At 43.7% G+C, this 21,246-nt stretch overlaps 1 pseudogene; it reads right to left on the bottom strand.

Moving 5' to 3' along the window:
- Positions 1-15,593: 15,593 nt before the first annotated feature.
- Positions 15,594-16,117, bottom strand: LOC125516784 (uncharacterized; annotated as a pseudogene).
- Between the last annotated feature and the right edge of the window lie 5,129 nt (positions 16,118-21,246).

The raw sequence follows: 21,246 nt of genomic DNA on the forward strand, positions 1-21,246 counted from the left end.
CAAGCTTCTTGTCAGCAAGCGCAGTTTTATCTTGCGCTTCCTTCTGTGCAGCAGCATGATCTAGATCCTTCTTCTCCAAAGCCTGCTTCATTTTCTCTAAAGAAATAACGGGCTTGGAGTTGACGGTTTTCACTACGTACATCTACTCGAGTGGAGTCACTCGGTTAAAAAAAACCAGAAAGGAAAAGTGCCAGCAACAGTAAGATAAATAGTTCATGATTGGTTACCTCCCATGGCAGCTACTTCATTGCGAGCAGTCTTGAGATTCTTTTTGGCCAGTTCCAGATCAATGTTGAGGCTGATTTGTTGTTGGTTCAGCGTAGAGAGTTGAGCTCCGAGATCACAGGATTCTGCAGCCAACACACAAGACTCGTCAGTCGACTAAAATGAAAGACACCACTCCGACAGCTACTCCAAGACTACCATCGAATCAAACATTCAAAAAAAAATAGGTTCAGGTTCTCAGACCATAGTCGACTGCCCGCAGTCAATTATGGTTTCGGGGACTACACCCAGTGGGTGCACTTAGCGTGCCCCACTGGTTTTAATTCCACTCGGCATGGTCCACCCAGCGCGAGTTGTAAAAAAGAAAGTACAGATTCTCAGACCACAGTCGACCGCCCGCGGTCAACTCTGGTCTCGGGGACTACACCTAGTGGGTGCACTTAGAGTGCCCCCACTAGTTCGAAGATTCAGCTTGAGTCGATCCAAAGTGACTTATACAATTTCAAAACAACCACACCCCAGTGGGTGATCAGACGAGAAGTATGACCAACTAACCTGGACATTGGTTTGCAAAGCAGCTCCAGCGTTGAGGGCCACCTGGCTGGCCTCATGCACCACTTTCATTTGCCCCATCACAAGATTTAACTGAAGAAGAGCTTCCTTGGCAGCAGTCGACGGGTCGTCCGGAGTTTCATACGCAGTAAAAAGCGATGCTGGCAGAGTAGTCGAAGCAGCTGCAGGATCTGAAGCATGGAGTTGTATCGGTGCAGCAGGGGCCTCACCAGCTGATCCTGATGGACAACCAGTCGACAGAGGGACAGCGAAGGTGACGTTGGTTCGAGCCGGATCTGTCTATTGCTCGACTGTCCTCCCAGACGTCACGGTCGACTGAAGAATCTGGACCTCAGGCGCTGTCCCGCCCAGTTCCTTGTCTTTCCTCCTCCCCCCCTCAGCGGTGCTTCTTCTTCATCATCCGGGAGCACAACAATGTCCCGTGGTACTGCAATAAACAGAGAAAGTCGTACGTATAGCTGGCAAACAGTCCAGTCGACCAAACGAATTCGAATCGGGCAGACTTACTAGCTTTGGAGGTAGCTACGTCGTTGGTTTCCTTGTCGACCGGATTCTTTTCAATGTCCATGTCAGTCGCAGCCGAGGTCGGGCTTAAAAGGTTCATCATCCACTCGGTCAGAACAAAAAAGTCAGTCGGAACAAGAAAATATGGGAAAAATATTTACCCAGAAGCAACAGGAACGTCCATCTTGATTCTGGGCAAGGTCTTCCGAGCCTTCGAAGGATTGGCCTTGGGCTTCTTGGTGACCTTCTCAGCCAATTCTGGAGTCGGAGACTGAGCGCGCTTTTGAGATGGAGCATTCGACGCCATAGCTTTACCGCGCCTGCCTATGGGATCATGGTGCTGCCTGGATCGACGTTCAGAACAAGGCGGTGAATCGGCTACTTCCTTGTTGCCCGACTCATCACTCTCATCTTCATGATCATCGGCTGATGACTCCCACTCGCCGCTCTCCTCCGCACTGTCCTCGCCCTCTTGGTCTTGCTCCAGAGCTTGCTCACCATTGGGCATTGAAATACATCTCCGTGTAGATCTACAAAACAAGGAGCCGACTGCAAGTCAGTCGGGTTGACAAACAATCGGAAAACATGTCTAAAAAACTCAGTTGAGATGGCCAAACCTTGTCCGGTTGGTTTCTGTCACTGAAAGGGTTGACTCCCTTGGCGCGCCTGGGGTTATCCTTGTTCCTAGTGATTCCCTTCAGCCACTCGACCACTGTCTTGGCCTCCACCTCTTCCGGATGAACCCGAGCGGTATCACCAGCCCTAGAGTACATCCACATGGCGTGGTCACGAGCTTGGAGTGGTTGGATGCCCCGACTGAGGAACACCTCTAGTAGATCCATGCCAGTGACACCTTGGTTGATCAACTGAACCACTCTCTCGACGAGCATGCCTGTCTCTCGGCAGTCACTTTCAACGAAGATGGAGTTTGGACTCGATCAAAAGAGAAAGGGGAAGTCCAGTCGACTGGCCTGGCGTCACGATGTCCTGGCAGTAGAACCAGGTCAACTGCCAGCCCCTGACCGAGTCCGAAAGAGTCATTGAGGGAAAGGAACTTCTTTTCCTCTTCTGAATACCCAGACCCCCACACATCTGGATAACATGGGTTTTCTCGTCGTTCGAGTTCGCTTTCTTCACCGATTAGGAGCGGATGGTAAAGATGTGCTTGAAAAGACCCCAGTGCGGTCGACACACCAGGAAATTCTCGCACATGGATATGAACGCGGCAAGATACATGCTGGTGTTGGGAGTAAAATGATGGAGTTGGGCCCCAAAGAAATTCAAGAAACCTCGAAAGAAGGGGTGGGGAGGAAGCGAGAAGCCGTGGTCGACGTGGGTGGTGAGCAGGACGCACTCACCCGGTCGCGGCTGCGGTTCTGTTTCCCCCTCCGACAGCCGCGCAGACTCATGGACGATCAGCCCTAACTCAGCCATATCGTCCAAGTCTTCTTGTCGGAGCGAAGATCGGGTCCAATCTCCTTGGATCCAACCCGATGGCAGCCCCGAGCGCGATGAAGACCCCCGATTCGCCTTCCTGCTTTTCGCCGCCCCTGTCACCTCCTTCACGCGTTCCAGCGCCGCCGTTCTCTCCTTCCCATGGCGGCGGAGCGGTGGCGTCGAGAGTGGAGAAGCCTGGTGGGGTAAAGGAGCAAGAGGAAGAAGAAAGAGAATGGGCACGCACAGTGCGGACGCCTCGGTCTCGCCGCTTTTAAAGGCCCGCTTCCGAGTGGCTGATGCATGGGTCCGGGCGATCCTGTCAAATCCCTCAAACAGTCACGCACAGGATACGTGGCGAAAAAGGTGGCGCGGAAATCAAAACGCTCTGTCTATCCACTCTGCTCACCACGGCACGTTCCGTCAAGCGCGCTCCTACCGAAATTTTGAATCCCACGAAATCTGGGATCCTCGGCAACGGATCACGCCAAAGATTTCGCATCAAAGGTGACACTCGACAGGCGATGTTATAAAAACTTGTCGGTAATTGCTGAATCGATCGTGGCAACTGAAACAAAGCCGAAAGTTTCAACACTGGCCTCCATTCGGAGATGAATTCTTGAGAAAGGCAAGAGTCAAAGCTAGATCAACTTCAACCTTGTTTCCACTTGGACCTCAATCCATTCGGGGGCTAATGATGAGGACATAGACCTGGGGTAGGGTAATAGGCCTGACCTATACGTCCTACCCAAGGTCCTTGTCTTAGAAGCAAAGAAGTTCAAGAGTAAACGAGGTGGACCCAATAAAGGTGTCGAGTGCAATCCACTCGACCTACCATTCACTCGGAGACTAATCTTTCTTTGCGTCACTCGACTATTCAACCACTCGACCATGTAAAAGACCACTCGACGTACAAGAATACCTAAAGCCGTTCTACACATCAACGGTTGGGCATTCACTCGTATATTTAATGACCATTTGTAGCACTTTATTATAGACATTACCTGTAACGCTCTCTCTTTATGAACAATGAACCCTGTGTAATGGAGGGGAGCTGAGGTCTTGGCGCATTCTATATAAGCCACCTCCCTCCTCTGGGACAAGGGTTCTCACCCCCTATAACACACACGCATATAATCCAGTCGACCGCCTCCGGGCTCTGAGACGTAGGGCTGTTACTTCCTCCGAGAAGGGCCTAAACTCGTAAACCTCGCGTGTACAACTCCTCCATAGCTAGGATCTTGCCTCTACATCCCTACCCCCTATTCTACTGTCAGACTTAGAACCACGACACTCCGTTCCTAAATATAAGTCTTTCTAGAGATTCCACTATAGGCTACATATGGAGCAAAATGAGTGAATCTACACTTGAAAATTCATCTATATACATCTGTATGTGGTCCATACTGGAATCTCTACAAAGACATATATTTAGGAACAGAGGTGGTACATTACACAAAATTGTAGGTGGCATGTAGGAATTCCAGTACACTACATTAGGCTCCCTTAGAGTGCATGTTAGTCCAGCACACAGGGTCATGGCTAGTTTATGCTACGCACATAATCGTTAATTGGTGGTTTAAATATGCGCAAGGGATATGCAATCTCTCCCTAATAATAAAGCCTAGATTGAGTCTCCGGGTTCACCATCACGGCATTTTTGCGAAATAGTCCTTGTTGTTTTAGGTATTCAACCCGCACTCACGTCCCTAAGTGAAATAACAATTCGCAATAGAAAAAAGGTCCCGAACAGGTGTGCATCGCCCCCACCGCTTCGCCTCAATTGGCACCGGTGCAGGCCACCCTGCTGCTCGACCTCGCCTCGCACCGGAGGCGACCACCACCATCCTCCCCGCTCCCTCCCCTCTCCCAACCCGATATAGATGCCTAACTTGCGGGAACCGGCAAGCGGCCAGCGGGCAACGCGAGGCGCGGTGGCGGCTCGAGGAAGACGGGCAGATGTGGGCGCGGCGTCGACCGATCTGGCGGGTGGTGCGGCGGCTTGTTCCGGTGCCAGCAGCGTACTGCTCACCCAGAGAAGGAGAGACAAGGGCCTGAGGGAGAGAGGAGACAGAGGAAGAAAGGAGAAGGAGAAGGGGCACACGCAGGGTGAGGGAGGCAGTCGCCGACGATGGTGGCTCCAGTGACTGACCGACGGGCTTGCTGCCAAATCGCGCCCACCGGGCCATGCTCTGCGCCGGCTACGCCGACTGCCGTGCGCCGCCGGACGGCGGCGGTGGAGCCTCCCTCATGGTGGATTACACCGGCTGCCCCGCATTTTCCGAGATCCTCCGCATCCTTCCCGTGAAGCGTCGTCGTCGCGGGAGGACTTCGATGCCTAGATCGCCGACATCCTCCTCCAAATCCTATAGGAGGTCCAGGTACAACATCTACAAAATTGTGTTCGTGTATGTGGGGTCGACAGATGAATCAATCTCCTTTCAAGTTTCAACCCAGCAACCTTCGTGTATGTAGATGTGTATATCAAGGACGCACAGATCCATTGGCCTGCGTACCACACATCCCTTCACTAATTCCATCAGTGTCATTCTTAACAAGGTAAGTATGATTCCCCCATCCATGATTTTCTTAATTGATCTTTGATCCTTGATCTCCCTAATGTCCTTACATTTTATTGATTCTATAAACGATCTCAAATAGGAATATACCATGATTTAGATGGAACCAATTTTTAGGCCACAATTCCTATAACTTTCCTTGTCAATTTGATAAAATTAGATGTGTGTTGGAGGTTGTAACCTATTACGGTTTACATTGTTAGAATTCTTCAAGACCCTCTGTCGATCCTCACTATCTTTGAAACAATCTGATTTCTGTGTCATTGCTAAACATATGTATATATTTGGTGTGCTGGATTTTCTGATGTATATGCTATATAAGAGGAAGCTATTCGACAATCCTGCCCAAGTTGCTACAGATTAGCTCGATTTTATTCAGTAAATATTTATGCTTGATAGATACAAGCCTTCCTCTTTTGCCCTTCTTTTCTCCATCCTCTGCAGGTCTCTAGCACATGTGAATCGTTGTCGTGAAGAGCATGCTTGTGACATCATTACAATACGTGATGCAGGGCAAAAGGATGTTATCAGTAATAAAAACAAATTTAATCATTTCCTATTCTTTTTCCTTGCCAGTTTTCGTCGTTATATACACTGTATTTCCCATTGTAATGCACAGCCAAATTTGTATTCTTGAAAGTTTTAGTCATCTCTGCTGCAGCTAAGTGGTCAATTGCAATCTCTAGCCAAGTTCCCTTTGTTGTTGTGTTGAATTTGAGGAAAGGCGGCCAAGCAGCTCTTGGCAGCTGTGTCGCGCCTGCTCCACCGCTGTCTTGACTTGCCGACGACGTCGCCGGTTGGGCCGTAGGGGGGCAAGATCATCGTGGGACCCATTGCCATGGGCGCCGAGTATGCTTGATTGCCATGTCAGAGGCAAAGGTCCTAGAGCTTGGTGGTGTGTGTGTGATTTGTTTTCTCCCGTTGCAATGCATCAATCCATTTATTCATGCGTCCATCGATTTACTTTGATTTTTTTTTCAGTTGTCGAACATTAACTGGATTGGTTCATGGATATGCAGTGTGACAAGTCGTGTGAGATGAAGGTGGTGAACCGTCTCAATGTGAAGCCAAGTATGTGAAGGATATGCCATGGATGATGTGGACAGGTAAGGGCAAAAGTTTGAGCTGTCGAATTTTGTGTGATCGAGCTCCTGTACGGTCAAACCTAAAAATTTCAGTGAAGATTCAAATTACATATGGATTCCTTTTTGTTGCCTACAATGCTATAATCACACTAACTATGTGCATGGAATACCAGAGATAATGCAAAAATTGCTTGCCGATAGGCAGCTGGGCGCATGCATAATTGTCGAGGAGGCCGAAGCCAGCGCTATTCTGGTTTGACTGAATAACATATTCTGAGGCTCCTTTGTGGTGGAGATCGACTATGCACTGGGGAAAGGAGCTAGGGGCTGATTCGTAAGCAGATCATTGTTGATATTAAATCTGCGTTGAGTAAATATCACATCAGGGCTGTCAGAAGGACAAACAATGGGCTAGATCATGAACTAGCCAACGTTTCCAAAGCTCATGGAGACTTTGTGGTTGCGGATGATGTCCCGGACCATGATCTTCTTCGGAAGGAAAACGATGCAGCCTTGGTGTCGGTATTAGGCATTTTGATGGATGTAAAGCGGACTTGATTGTCTGTGACGGCGCCCCTGATAGTAAGCTTGCATTGCTAGACAAGTGGCCGATAACCATCTTACATGTGTTTATGGTACTTCTGTTTCTTACTTTGCTTTGGATGATTGTAGTTACTGGACTTCATGATATGGATGAGTTTGTTCTGTCCCAGCCTATATAGGTGGTTGGTATATTTTTCTCTTTCTCTACGTATCAATTTAGATCAGAGATACTTTTTGGAAGTAATTTGCAGTATCCATAAGATGAAGTGTCCAAAAATAATGCTACCTTAGCCCTGCAGTTTATGCTTAGTATTCTACCTTAAAATGTTTACTTTCGGCGCAATAGCTTCTTTGGATTTTTATATTGAACATTGGACCATTTTTACTCAACCTTTGGATATTTCGTTGCTGTTTATGTTGTAGAACAACATGGTGTAACACTATGGTTCCACTAACTTGATATATTTTCCACTAATGCCCTTCCTGCTTCCATCTACCTTGTTGCCCCATCTCTCCTCTACCAAATCCCAGCTTCATGGTGGATTCATCTACAGGTAGTTAATCTCCTAGCGCTGAATCACTACACAGCTGCACATGAATTGTTATGGACCATTTGTTTTTCTTCAGGAATCCACACCTACAACAGTTCTCCTAGAAATCATCTGCCTGAAGTTCATCTCCCTACCACTCTGTTAGTACTTATCTCACCCCATATGCCCTTAGCAGATCACATGTCTCTCTCATCTTACTCACAACTGATTGTTGTTGTTTTCCTGCAGATTTGTGACAGAACAGAGAATTGTTACAGCTGAGATCATAGACAAATCTTATGTTGCAACAATAGGTTTGGAGGTTGTGCTGAGAATTAAAATGTCAAGGTTCAAAAAATAGATGCTTCAAGTATTTAATCTCTTTCAAATACTCTTATCATGTTCCTTTCAGTGGTTAGAGCCCACAACTAAGATATGTTTGCTTCACACTCATGCTTGTAATACGCCTATATGGTTCCTTATTTCATCATGTCCACGTTTGTAATTCTCTGGTGCAGCAGAGCTGACCGATAGTAGAGGTTAACCTTCTTTTTAGCCAAAACTTCCAGTATTGTACTAATTATATGTGCTCTTTGGTGCAGCGCTCACTCAACATATTGATATGTAAGTCAATTTTAACAAATAACTCTTTGCTTTGTCATGGTGGCTAAAATACATCACACTTATCTGCACCTAGAACTGACTATTTGATTCTTTTTGCACCTAGAACTGAAAATTTGATTCTTTTTGCCTGCATGTCAACAGTATCGAAAATCATGTGCATAGTTATCGAGTTAGTTTTGTGAGAACTATATATGATAAACTACTAGAACCAATAGGATAAACTATAGTAGTACTGTTGCATTGGAACACATGATTCTCTGGTTGATATTTGGCATGATGCTTGCATTCAATATCTAGAATCCTGCACCTCAAACCATATGAATGTGATCCCTATATGGTGTTCCAGTGGTGAAAACTAGAGCATATACTATATTCAAATATATTTTTTGTTACACATCAGGCATACATTGGATGGACGAACCATAAAAATAGTAGTCAATATGATATGGTTTAGTTACATATACTTTTTTGTTTTCTTCTGGTGTGTAGTCATCTCTTATAGTGACCACAAATTAGTACATATAAATTCAATTTTATGACCACTGTTAATATGAACAAGATTCTTGCTCTATGTCATTTATGGTTAGTGATATGTAACAGTGAGCTGCACTATTTTTTTCATCCTGTTAGCAAAGCATCATTTTTGTTTTCGAGAAGATTTGATGATAGTGCAGCTTATAAACTTACTCCAGAATGGACCGATGTTAATAATTCTTTTTCGGAAATTGGTCAATATATTTGGTGATTTAACTCCCTTGATATTTTTCAGTTGCTTTGGTTTTGTACCTAGATTTGACTGTATTTAGGCTGCACACAGTACGAGCTATATTCAGATGTACACGATGGTAGACGTGCATATCATGCTGGTTTTCTACTCTATAGTTTTGGGCACCCATGGTGTCCATTTTGAACTGGCATAGTCTGGATTATAAATGTTTTAATGCATGCGAATATGGCCTGATTTATTAACAAAGAGAATTCTATATGCTTTTTTTTGCCCTGTGCAATGCACGAGCATTTGTGCTAGTGTATTATCATGTAGAGATGTCTTAAATTAGCCGTGTCAACTTGCAGATAGGGTTACACAATGAAAAAGTACAAGATGTATGTGGCAATTTCATGGAACATCACAAAAAAGGAGAGGCAGCGGTGAGCCTATACAGATTGCTATGGTAGGTCACTCCTCCATTGCAATCATCGTGAAATGTTATTTGTATGTCAGTTCTATTGGCCAAGTTTCTTATGGACAGTTATTACTAGTTATCCTAAGAAAATAAGCACATGTGAATATAAGCTCCAGGTAATAAGCCAACCAGTTATTTTCATTGCCTTCCTTTTTCATCTTATATTTTGTCATTTTTTTGCCCATATGAAAATTAATTTGACTTGCAAACATCACAAATTGAACCCACTGCGGTAATTAATATGATAGGAAAACAAACCATGACTATTTGTTCAAAATGCAAATATAAAGATACCATCTACTTGGCACAATCTACTTTGGTCAATGTCTTCCATAGAGGTCCCATTGCCTAATTTAAATGAAGAACGCATGAACCACATTTAAATGAAGAACAATTATTTATTGAAATTCGATAGTATAGGTGGCTGGTTATTATCATATAGCAGCACCACCTGAAAGCATCATATAGCAGCAGCAGCAGCTCATAGCAACTCATCATACAGTAGCAGCAGCAACAGTGTGCAATTCATCATATACCAGCAGCAGCTCATAGCAATTCATCATATAGCAACAGCAGGAGCAGCTCATAGCAATTCATCGTATAGCAGCAGCAGAAGCAGCTCATAGCAATTCATCATATAGCAGCAGCAGGAGCAGCTTATAGCAACTCATCATATAGCAGCAGCAGCTCATCGCAATTCATCATATAACAGCAGCAGCTCATAGCAATTCATCATTTAGCAGCAGCATGACCAGCTCATAGCAATGCATCATACAGCAGCAGCAGAAGTAGCTCATATCAATTTATCATATAGTGGATCAGAATGAAGATTTGGCAGAAAAATCAGAGGAGAACCTCACCGTGTTGGATGAGCTCATCCTTCAACAGCACCTCAAGGCCACGGCCTGGGAGGAGGGAAGGGGGAATAAGGTGCCTTCTGCTGTAGTGTGGCATCAGCCATAGTTGTGCGGCACCCGCCGGAGTAGTGTGTTGGACGGACCACACTGGCGCATCTGCTGGAGACCATGAGGATGAGGGGCGATGCTAGAGGGAGGAGCAGCCGGGAAGATTTGGCCCTACCCACTGGCCATGTAGCCTAGCTAGACAGAGCATTGTCAAGGACCAGGCCAGATGCGACCAGTGGCGACTGCTCGCTAGAGGAACCCTATCACTGCAGGCAGGGGATCGAGGTAGAGGGAAAGGGGAGAGGAGATGCAAGTGGGCAGGGCAATTCCATTTTGAGTGTAATATAGGCAGACAACAGAGTCATTTCACTATTCCCCTTCCCTTCAATTTTTAGTGATCTTCTACCTGAAACATCCCCCTCCGAAGCGAAATAAGTTAAGCCCAAGCCCATAACTCAAAAATGACATCTTTACATCTTTTATGGCTTATTTTGACAATAAGCTCTGAAAGGCAGAATAGATCTGGCCCTTAACCTGCAATTCAATTGTTCGTGCAATAATGAATCACTCCTGTCTGCTATAGTGTACATTTAGGCATCATCATACATGGCATAACCTAATACATGTGCATTCCATTATAGAATCTGGAATATGCAATGTTTATGTTAGTTCATACGTTGCACATGATGTTTAAATGCCCCTTAAATCTGGTCAGTCAAGTGATGGTCTTTAAGCCTCCTTCTTTGCTTCTTTTCTTGATACATCTGTTCAATTGCTTGTTTGCATCAGCCATACCAGAACTGTTTGCTTTGATTACTTGTTGTTCTTGACCTAACGCTTTAATAGAGCTTGTCAACGATTTAAACACTAAGGGCTGCTGTAGTGGGGGCTTGTCTAACTCATATGTGACATAAAGGTTTGGTTGTACACAAAAGTAGGCTCTCCAAGAGTACCTGGAGATCCAGTTTGAAGGTATTCCTAGTTTTTACATAGTGCACACATAGTAAATGCTCATTTTATTGTGTGCAAGTGCAAGAGATGTTCATGTTTCATTATGTGGTGGTGTTTTGTTATAATCTCATCCTTTTGTGTTGTTCACAGACTGAAAAGCATGCATATTTAACTTCCAAGGAGACGAGTAACTAGTTTGTGTCACCTTCCAGAGGGGGGCAATGAAGATAAGATTGAGGATTTTCAAGTACAAGATGTTAGGAAGGAGCCTTGCAAGAGAAGTAGGAGCAGTGCTGAGCCTATTCAACCAGCTAAGGTAAGTTACTGTATCCAACTTAACAATTCAATTCCTTGTTCGTTTCAGGCGTAGTTAATTTGTTCTTTTCAATTGCTTTATTTTTCCTCAGTTAATGAGATGCCCAAACAATGATTCCTGATGTTGGGTACTTGTATAACTATTAGTTGACATAATTAAAGGCCTTACCATTTAATTACTCTGGCAAAGTGTGCCTGAAGCTTTGAAGTCTATTAACCAACTATTAATGCATGAGGCTCCCAATCTAGTTTATACTAGGCTAATGATTGCATAGCTTTGCTTGTTGTAGTAGGTTTGTATGAATCCCTCTGCTGTCCATTATGCACCCTAAGACTTTGATTGAGCTACAGAATGGCCAACTGCTTGCTTACTTATATGCAACATGCTGTCTAAATTTGTAACATGTCTGTGTTTTGGATATGGCCCCAACATCATGCTCCTATGGTGAGCTAAGAGAGATTTCTATATGCAGGCTGCACAGACTACCATTTTTATAATTTTTAAAATATCACATGCTTATGCTTCATGACGTGTAACATTATTGTTAGTCCTATTTTGCCATGTACAAAATAGTCTGTCTTGCTCGCTTCACTGTTGTAACTATATTTTTGCCCTAGTCATGTGTACTTACAGAAACATTTTAGGATGAAGTGACATCAACACAAAGATCTGCGAGTAGTGCGGCATGGCCGTTACCGAATGATTATGGATTGGAATTGGAATGTGTTGATGTTCTCGAGCATCAACTAGAGGTGGCAAGACAACCTATACATGATTCTCAACGTACAATGAACAAGTTGTGACTGGACATGCAGGTATTAGATGCACGAGTCAAAAAATGAAACAAGACACTAAGGTAACCATGAAGGAATTGGTGATTTTGCAGACTGAAATTTGTGCTATCTATATCTGACTAATCCTATTTTCTGAAGAAATTATAGTTCAAATGCTAAGTTCTGTTGATGCGTACCCATGATGTATGAGCTTTATTTGTCCAGTGTATGTAATTTGTTGTTTGTGTATGCTTTATTATCACTTGTGCCGAACTATAATGCCCAGTGGGTATATTCGGCTGGAATTTCTTTATTGTATAGTGTAGGATTATTGTAAGTTTCTATGCCTTAGTATTTTTATTGTATAGTGTATGTTTTTTAGAGGCGATCACTACTAGGGGAAAGCCTAGCAGCAGCGCGGGTACCCGCGCTACCAATAAGGCGCTATAGCTAATAGTTAGTAATAGTGTGGGTTGAAGCCGCGCTACTACTAACAAAGTTAGTAGTAGCGTGTGCCACCCACGCTACTGCTATTTAGTACCCGCGCCACTACTAACAAAATAGTAGCAGCGTGTCCATACTACCAACGCTACTAGTATCCTAAATACTAGTAGCGCACAGTCTTTTCCCACGCCCCTACTAACTAATTTATAATTAAAAAAATAAAATCCACCAATTCCATTTTATGCATACAGTTCCCAGTAAACACAACAATAGTGAGCACTGTTGGGCTCCTATTTCATGGTTAACCGGAAACCGAAGAAAATAAATTAGCCAAAAAACCTCATTATGCATTGCAACTCACAAATGACCACTTCAAAGAACATGCAAGTATCTATGTCATTAACAATTGCAAACATAAGTTTCTTTTTAGTACAGTTGTTGTATGTACTATCACACAGTTCCTCATTCTGTTCTCACTCAATAATAAGAGAAATGAAAAGAAAAGATAGAGATAATCTACCGCAATTGCACTTTGGTGTCATGGATTCAGTTTGCCGCTTCAACATCTCATTATCCGGCAGCACTCTGTCGCTATCTTCTACCTATGAATAAAAACAGACCTTGTCAGAGAAGCAAATGTGAAACCTTATTACAACATGTATGCTAAGTCGCTAACCCATAGAGACAGCTAGAACAAATGTGGAAACTTTCCATGTTGCCGAGTAAGTATATTAACTAGACAAAGTTAGATGACAGTGAAGCTTAAAGCTGCAGTAAGAAATATTAGATATACACATTTTGAAAATCAACCTCAGAAGTGGATACTCTAGTAGACCTGCAAGAGCAGATATGGTAGTAACCAAAATCCTATAAAGATTCAAGGTTAAAGATTATAAATCCAATTTTTCATTAGCATAAAAATATTAGTTCCATGAAGAAGTTTGTCAAGACATATTTTCTAGTGTTTCTAAGACAGTGACTGAAACATAATGAAAGAAAACACGTTTTTGCATTTTAATTAAGGGGAGCTTTAGTTCTAAAATACTGGAACTGTGACTGAATGATCATATATACTATTAGAAAAACAGACCAAAATCCCCGCAGAACAAAATAGACTAAAAAAATTAACTTCCTACTTACAGTGGCAAGAAAATCTTATATGAATGTGTTATAATAAATAATGCTAACCATGAAGTCTTCTTCCATATAACAAAGGAGTGACGAAACCAAAAAACCTGTAATTCAAGTACGACATGCAGTTAGTTAATTATTTGCATGTCAACAGTTCTAACATCTAGCTACAGATCTTCAAAGTAAAGATTGTGAACTCTATTAGACATGATTATATCAATTAGACCAAATAGAAAATAATTGAATATGTTGTACATCCATTAAACGAAGTTCAATCTATCTTCTGATTATTAATGTTTCAGTTAGGTGATTAGTCCTTCTACGGCCGCCGGTTAATAGGTGAGCCATGACTTTTTATAGTAAAAAATGCAAAGGAAATAACAAGTTAGTATTTTTCCAAATCTAATTATATGGCCACGTTGATCACACCTTACTAATTCTGGACGGACACTAGTAACACAAGAAAAACTCCCATGCTTTATCGGTGCACATTCACCTTACTGTCAGAGTATTTTCTTTTTCAATTTAATCGCGCAATTCCAACATCCCCACCCATAGATGTTTTGTTTGTGTATGAATAGTACAATGTTTTCTTTTCAATTTAATGAGCAAAGTTTAAGGTCCATAGGCTCCTTTGTATCCTATGGAACACAGAATTCTACATTGATTGAACAAATTGACATTTCAACATTCCTAGAGGCATTGTTGCAAACACCTTGCGAGCGAGCTCAGAGCGTGCACCTGCTGCATAGACTAGACTAATCTAATCGCAAGCCGTCCTACTAGTAGTAGTTCAGCAGAAGGATCCTACTAGTTCATCTACTAAACTTACATAAACTAAATCTTACTAGCTCAATCAGAATACTATGGTTTCTACAAAACTGTACTTTTGAGTACTGTGAGGTGTTTGCCTAAACCAACAAAACTATACATTTGTAGCACTCATTTGCTCATATAATCATTCAAAACTCAGAAGTAGAAATAGAAGCTTATGCAGTTGCCGATCAACCATAGCTAATGGACTACAGAATTCACTGCTCCTCACTTGTGATAAATTAGGCTAAAAAATTGCATGTTCAATTTTGCATCAACTGAACTTAAGAGAACGGAGAAACCGGACCTTGGGCTGTAGCTCTTGGCGACGTATCTCCCGACACCAGGGTTTATCCGCACAATCCTCCGGATTGAGTCATCGGTGTCATTAGCATATCCCACCCACCAACCTACCTGAAAATGAAATTGGCTAGAGTCAAACCCAACAACGCGTGCTGCAGGATGGCATCAAAAGCCCACTTGATGGATTATCTAGTGTTTACAACTTTGGCCATATCTGGAACAGACATGTGTGTATTTTTTGCATATATAAAGGATCGAACAACGGAGGAATTATCACTAGCCATGGTTTGTTATTACTTATATTAGGACCAGCACCTTACTTATATTACACCTCATGGATAGTTGTTCAGCAAACAGAGACCACGCTTTACATGATGATGTCCCCTTTTTGCTGAGCTTTTACAAAAATAGGTACTCACATTTGACATAATTTCTCATCTTTAGATGCCAATACCTTTTGCTGGATGTTTATTATATATAGAAAACAACACAATGGTACACACGCAACTGGGACGATCATGTTTAGGTACAAATATAGTTTGCTGGGTATTAAGGAGCACCATGGACTAGAATTCCTAACTGAAGATTCACAAAATCAAGACCAACATGAAGCTAATTGAGCACTTGGACTGGAACAATGCACTCACACATGGGCGAAAGCTAACGAGGCAAGAGCTTACGACAAGATGTATGTCCAGAACTGCTTCTCCTTCATGTGGCGTGGGCACAGATCATAGCGGACCTTAGCGAGTTCCTGCAGGGATCACAAATTACAGTTTGAGACCTGAGAGCCATCTCTGTCTTGGGCGAAGCGGAGGACGAGATCCGTGGGAGACCTACCTTGGCTCTAGCGAGCACGAGGACGGCGTGCCGCTGCTGCCAGTCTGAGAGTTCGGCCGCCGACTCCGCGGATCCTCTTGCGACAAAGCATAGCACCGCCACTAATCGAGAGGGAACTAGCAGGGGAGCGGAATCGAGAAGGGAGGAAGGAGGGGGTGCCTTGGTGGAGCTGGAGGGGAAGGACTTGAAGGCGTCGGGGGAGAGTGTCCGGAGGAAGTCAAGGAGCTGCGGCGTGACGCCGAGCTCCTCCGCGTCCTCCTCCTTCCCCTCCGCGGCAGAGGGTTTGCTTGGGCCGGTTCCGCCGCTGCCGCTGCCGCCGGATCAGCGGTGGAACGGCCATGGGAACGAGGAGAAGGCCATCGGCGGGCATGTGGGCTGGGATGGGATGCGGCCGGCGACGGCGATATGATGGATATGAGATTCGTCGGCGAGCTCGCTGGACTGGGGGTGGAGGGGAGGGCAGCGGCTCGAGACGGGGAGCGGCAGCCACGCGGCCGCCGGCGTGGCGCACGCAGTGGGGGATGGAGGCGGAGGGGATCTGGATCGGGCGTTGGTGGATTTTTTTTAGACAGACATGGGTTGAGTGGTGTGGGACGGTTGCAGGTGGGAGTGTATCCGGCGGGGGTGGGTGGCGTGGGAGACTAGTAGTAGCGCGGGTGTCTGACCTGCGCTATGGCTATCCACGTAGTAGTAGTGTAGGTTTTACAACCCGCGCTACTACTACGGATGGTCCCGGGAGGCACGGTGGAAATAACTTAGTAGTAGCGAGGGGTAAAAACCCACGCTACTACTATCAGGTTATTAGTAGCGCGGTTTTCTCAAGCTCGCTACTGCTAATTAGTAGTAGCATTTGTTTTTAAACCGCGCTACTGCTAAGATTTTGTGTATAAGGTTTTCCCTAGTAGTGGATAGTATACAGTAGGATAATTCTTGAATATGCTATATCGTTGAAACGGGGGCCACACACCCAAACATTTCTTGGACGCCATACAAACAAACAAACATGTGTAGTCAAAGCAGGCCTTAATTGGGCTGGTCAAAATAATATTAAGTGGATCCCAAATGATGTGTCCCACTGTAACAACGGCTCTTAGCAGGCCGTAAACAGGCCAAAAGCTCGATAGGGCCGTAAACATGGAAATGGCATGTGGGCCTCTAGCAGGCCGAAATAGATGTCAATTTTGTCTCGGCCCTTTCACTTTACGGGCCAGTAAGAGGCCGAAAGTGTTATGGGGCAGAGGAGGCCCAATTTGCAAACTAGGCTTTTAACAGGCCGAAAGTCACGCTGGGCTGGAATGATGCCCTATGGAACGTGGGCCCCTAATGGACCTAAAGTTAAAGGCCCAACTGTTGTGCGGGCCGTTAGCAAGATGAGAGACAAAATGGGCTAGGAGTTGGCCCATTTACCGAATGGGCCGTTTACAGGCCTAATGTCACACTCGGGCCGCAATTGGGCCCAAAGATGTAGCGGGCCATTAACGGGCTAAAACTGACGATGGGCTGGAAATTGTCAAATGTAGAATGGGCCTTTGATGGCCCAATTATGTGTAACTTGTATGGGCTGTGCTTGTAAATGGGCCTGACCGCTTATTTTGATAGGCCCTGCCTTTTAACCTGAATGGTCCACTGTTGGGTCGGTCCACGTGTCGACATATCGTAGGCGCCTCCTCTCTAGTGAATGGATGAAATCTGTCCCAACGGTGAGCCAACACGTGTTTCCTCCGGCCAATGATAATTTTACACATGGAAATCCTCATTGGTCCGGGCTGTTACCGGGTTATCGGATCCAAAACCGGACCTGATAGCTTAACGTCGACCCGTTACGATGGATGCCACGTGTCGGTCACCCTTGACGAAAGCACTTCCATGACGTGGCATTTATCGTCATGGAAGTGAACACTTCCATGATGATAATTTTGGTAATGTCATGGAACACTTCTACGACAGCACATGTATGACTATCTTGATTCTGTCATAAAATTGCCATGGATGTACATGCATGACAGAAAACATGACCTACTGTGACAAACACGTAACATCACGGAAGTGTCCTTTTTTTTGTAGTGAATGGGGAGAGGTATATTTTTTGAATTTTGTAGCATTTTTTGATACCTTGTAATCTGTAGCAATCAGTAGTTCTAATTGCAATAGTTTATCTCTTCTATTGCAAATGGAAATCATTTTTTCGATATTGGCTACAATTATTTAGATTATATTAATGTATATTTTCTTAATTTTAAATCATTTGGATATCATTTTTTGACATCTTGGAAGCAATGGAATGTAGTGATACTTTAATGGTGTGAATTTGTGAATTGCAGGAGTGTAGGGCACTGCCATTGTGAAAGGATCGAGATGGACCTAGAGGGGGGGTGAATAGGTACAATTACAAATTTTAATTATTTACTTAGCAATTTTAGGCAATAATGCGGAATATGAAAGTGAGCCTAACAATTGCAAGTATGATGCTAAGAGCTAAGCAAAGTAAACGAGTAACATAAATACGCAACGTGCTGTCTAAATTTGTAACATGTCTGTGTTTTGGATTTGGCCCCAACATCATGCTCCTTTGGTGAGCTAAGAGAGATTTCTGTATGCAGGCTGCATAGACTACCATTTTTATAATTTTTAAAATATCACCTACTTATGCTTCATGACGTGTAACATTATTGTTAGTCCTGTTTTGCCATGTACAAAATAGTCTGTCTTTCTCGCTTCACTGGTGTAACTATATTTTTTCCCTAGTCATGTTTACTTACAGAAACATTTCAGGATGAAGTGACATCAACACAAAGATCTGCGAGCAGTGCGGCATGGCCATTACCGAATGATTATGGACTGGAATTGGAATGTGCTGATGTTCTCGAGCATCAACTAGAGGTGGCAAGACAACGTGTACATGATTCTCAACGTACAATCAACAAGTTGAGACTGGACATGCAGGTATTAGATGTAGGAGTCAAAAAAATGAAACAAGACATCGAGGTAACCACGAAGGAATTGGACATTTTGTAGACTGAAATTTGTGCTATCTAAATCTTACCAATCCTATTTTCTATAGAGATTATAGTTCAAATGGTAAGCTCTGTTGATGCGTATCCATGATGCATGAGCTTTATTTGTCTAGTGTATGTAATTTTCTGTTTGTGTACGCTTTATTATCACTGGTGCCGAACTATAATGCCCAGTGGGTATATTCGGCTGTAATTTCTTTATGGATTATTGTACGTTTCTATGCCTTAGTCTTTTTATTGTATAGTGTATGTTTTTTAGAGGCGATAGTATACAGTAGTATAATTCTTGAATATGCTATATCATTGAAATGGGGGCCCACACGCCCAAACATTTCTTGGACGCCATACAAACGAACAAACATGTGTAGTCAAAGCGGGCCTTAATTGGGTTGGTCAAAATAATATTAAGTGGATCCCAAATGATGTGGCCCACCGTAAAAACGGCTCTTAGCAGGCTGTTAACTGGCCAAAAGCTCGATAGGGCCGTATACATGTAAATGGCCCACGAGCCTCTAGCAGGCCGAAATAGATGTCAATTTTGTCTCGGCCCTTTTACTTTACGGGCCAGTAAGAGGCCGAAAGTGTTATGGGGCAGAGCAGGCCCAATTTGCAAACTAGGCTTTTAACAGGCCGAAAGTCACGCTGGGCTAGAATAATGCCCTGCGGAACATGGGCCCCTAATGGACCTAAAGTCAAAGGCCCAACTATTGTGCGGGCCGTTAGCAAGCCGAGAGAAAAAAATGAGCTAGGAGTTGGCCCATTTACCGAATGGGCCGTTTACAGACCTAATGTCATGGCGGGCTAGAATTGGTCCAACTGCTGAATGGGCCGAGAAAAAGCCGAAAGACGTTCTGGGCCATTAACGGGTTGGAACTGATGATGGGCCGCTAACAGGCCGAAAGAAGCTCGGGCCACAATTGGGCCCAAAGATGTAGCGGGCCGTTAACGGGCTAAAACTAACGATGGGTTGGAAATTGTCAAATGTAGAATGGGCCTTTGATGGCCCAATTCTATGTAACTTGTTTGGGTTGTGCATGTAAATGGGCCTGAATCAAGTAGGCCGCTAATGGGTTGGCCTACTTATTTTGACAGGCCCTGCCTTTTAACCTTAATGGGCCACTGTTGGGCCGGTCCACGTGTCAACGTATCATAGGCACCTCCTATCCAGTGAATGGATGACATCTGTCCCAACGGTGAGCCAACACGTGTTTGCTCCAGCCAATGAGAATTTTACACGTGGAAAATCCTCATTGGTCCGGGCTGTTAGCGGGTTATCGGATCCAAAACCAGACTTGATAGGTTAACGGCGACCCGTTACGGTGGATGCCACGTGTCGGTCACCCTTGACGAAAGCACTTCCATGATGCGGTATTTATCTTCATGGAAGTGAACACTTCCGTGATGATAATTTTGTTAATGTCATGGAACACTTCTACGACAGCACATGTATGACTATCTTGATTATGTCATAAAATTGTCATGGATGTACATGCATGACAGAAAACGTGACCTACTGTGACAAACACGTAACATCACGGAAGTGTCTTTTTTGGAGTGAATGGGGAGAGGTTTATTTTATGAATTTTGTAGCATTTTTCAATACCTTGTAATCTGTAGCAATCAGTAGTTCTAATTGCAATGGTTTATCTCTTCTATTGCAAATGGAAATCGTATTTGGTACTATATGGGCTATAATTATTTAGATTAGATGCATGTATATTTTATTAATTTTAAATCATTTGGATATCATTTTTTGACATCTTGGAAGCAATGGAATGTAGTGATACTTTATTGGTGTGAAATTGTGAATTGCAGGAGGGTAGGTAACTGCCATTGTGAAAGGATCGAGATGGACCTAGAGGGGGTGAATAGGTACAATTACAAATTTTAATTATTTACTTAGGAATTTAGGCAATAATGCGGAATATTAAAGTGAGCCTAACAATTGCAAGTATGATGCTAAGAGCTAAGCAAAGTAAACGAGTAACACAAATACGCAACATGCTGTCTAAATGTGTAACCTGTCTGTGTTTTGGATTTGGCCCCAACATCATGCTCCTCAGGTGAGCTAAGAGAGATTTTTGTATGCAGGCTGCACAGACTACCATTTTTATAATTTTTAAAATATCACCTGCTTATGCTTCATGACGTGTAACATTATTGTTAGTCCTGTTTTGCCATGTACAAAATAGTCTGCCTTGCTCGCTTCACTGTTGTAACTATATTTTTTCCCTAGTCATGTGTAATTACAAAAACATTTCAGGATGAAGTGACATCAACACAAAGATCTGCGAGCAGTGTGGCATGGCCGTTACCTAATGATCATGGATTGGAATTGGAATGTTCTGATGTTCTCGAGCATCAACTAGTGATGGAAAAACATCGTGTACATGATTCTCAACGTACAATCAACAAGTTGAGACTGGACATGTAGGTATTAGATGCAGGAGTCAAAAAATGAAACAAGACACTGAG

This window comes from Triticum urartu, chromosome 6A (genome assembly GCF_056163025.1).
Source record: "Triticum urartu cultivar PI428250 chromosome 6A, HENAU_Tu73, whole genome shotgun sequence".
Taxonomy (NCBI): Eukaryota; Viridiplantae; Streptophyta; class Magnoliopsida; order Poales; family Poaceae; genus Triticum; species Triticum urartu.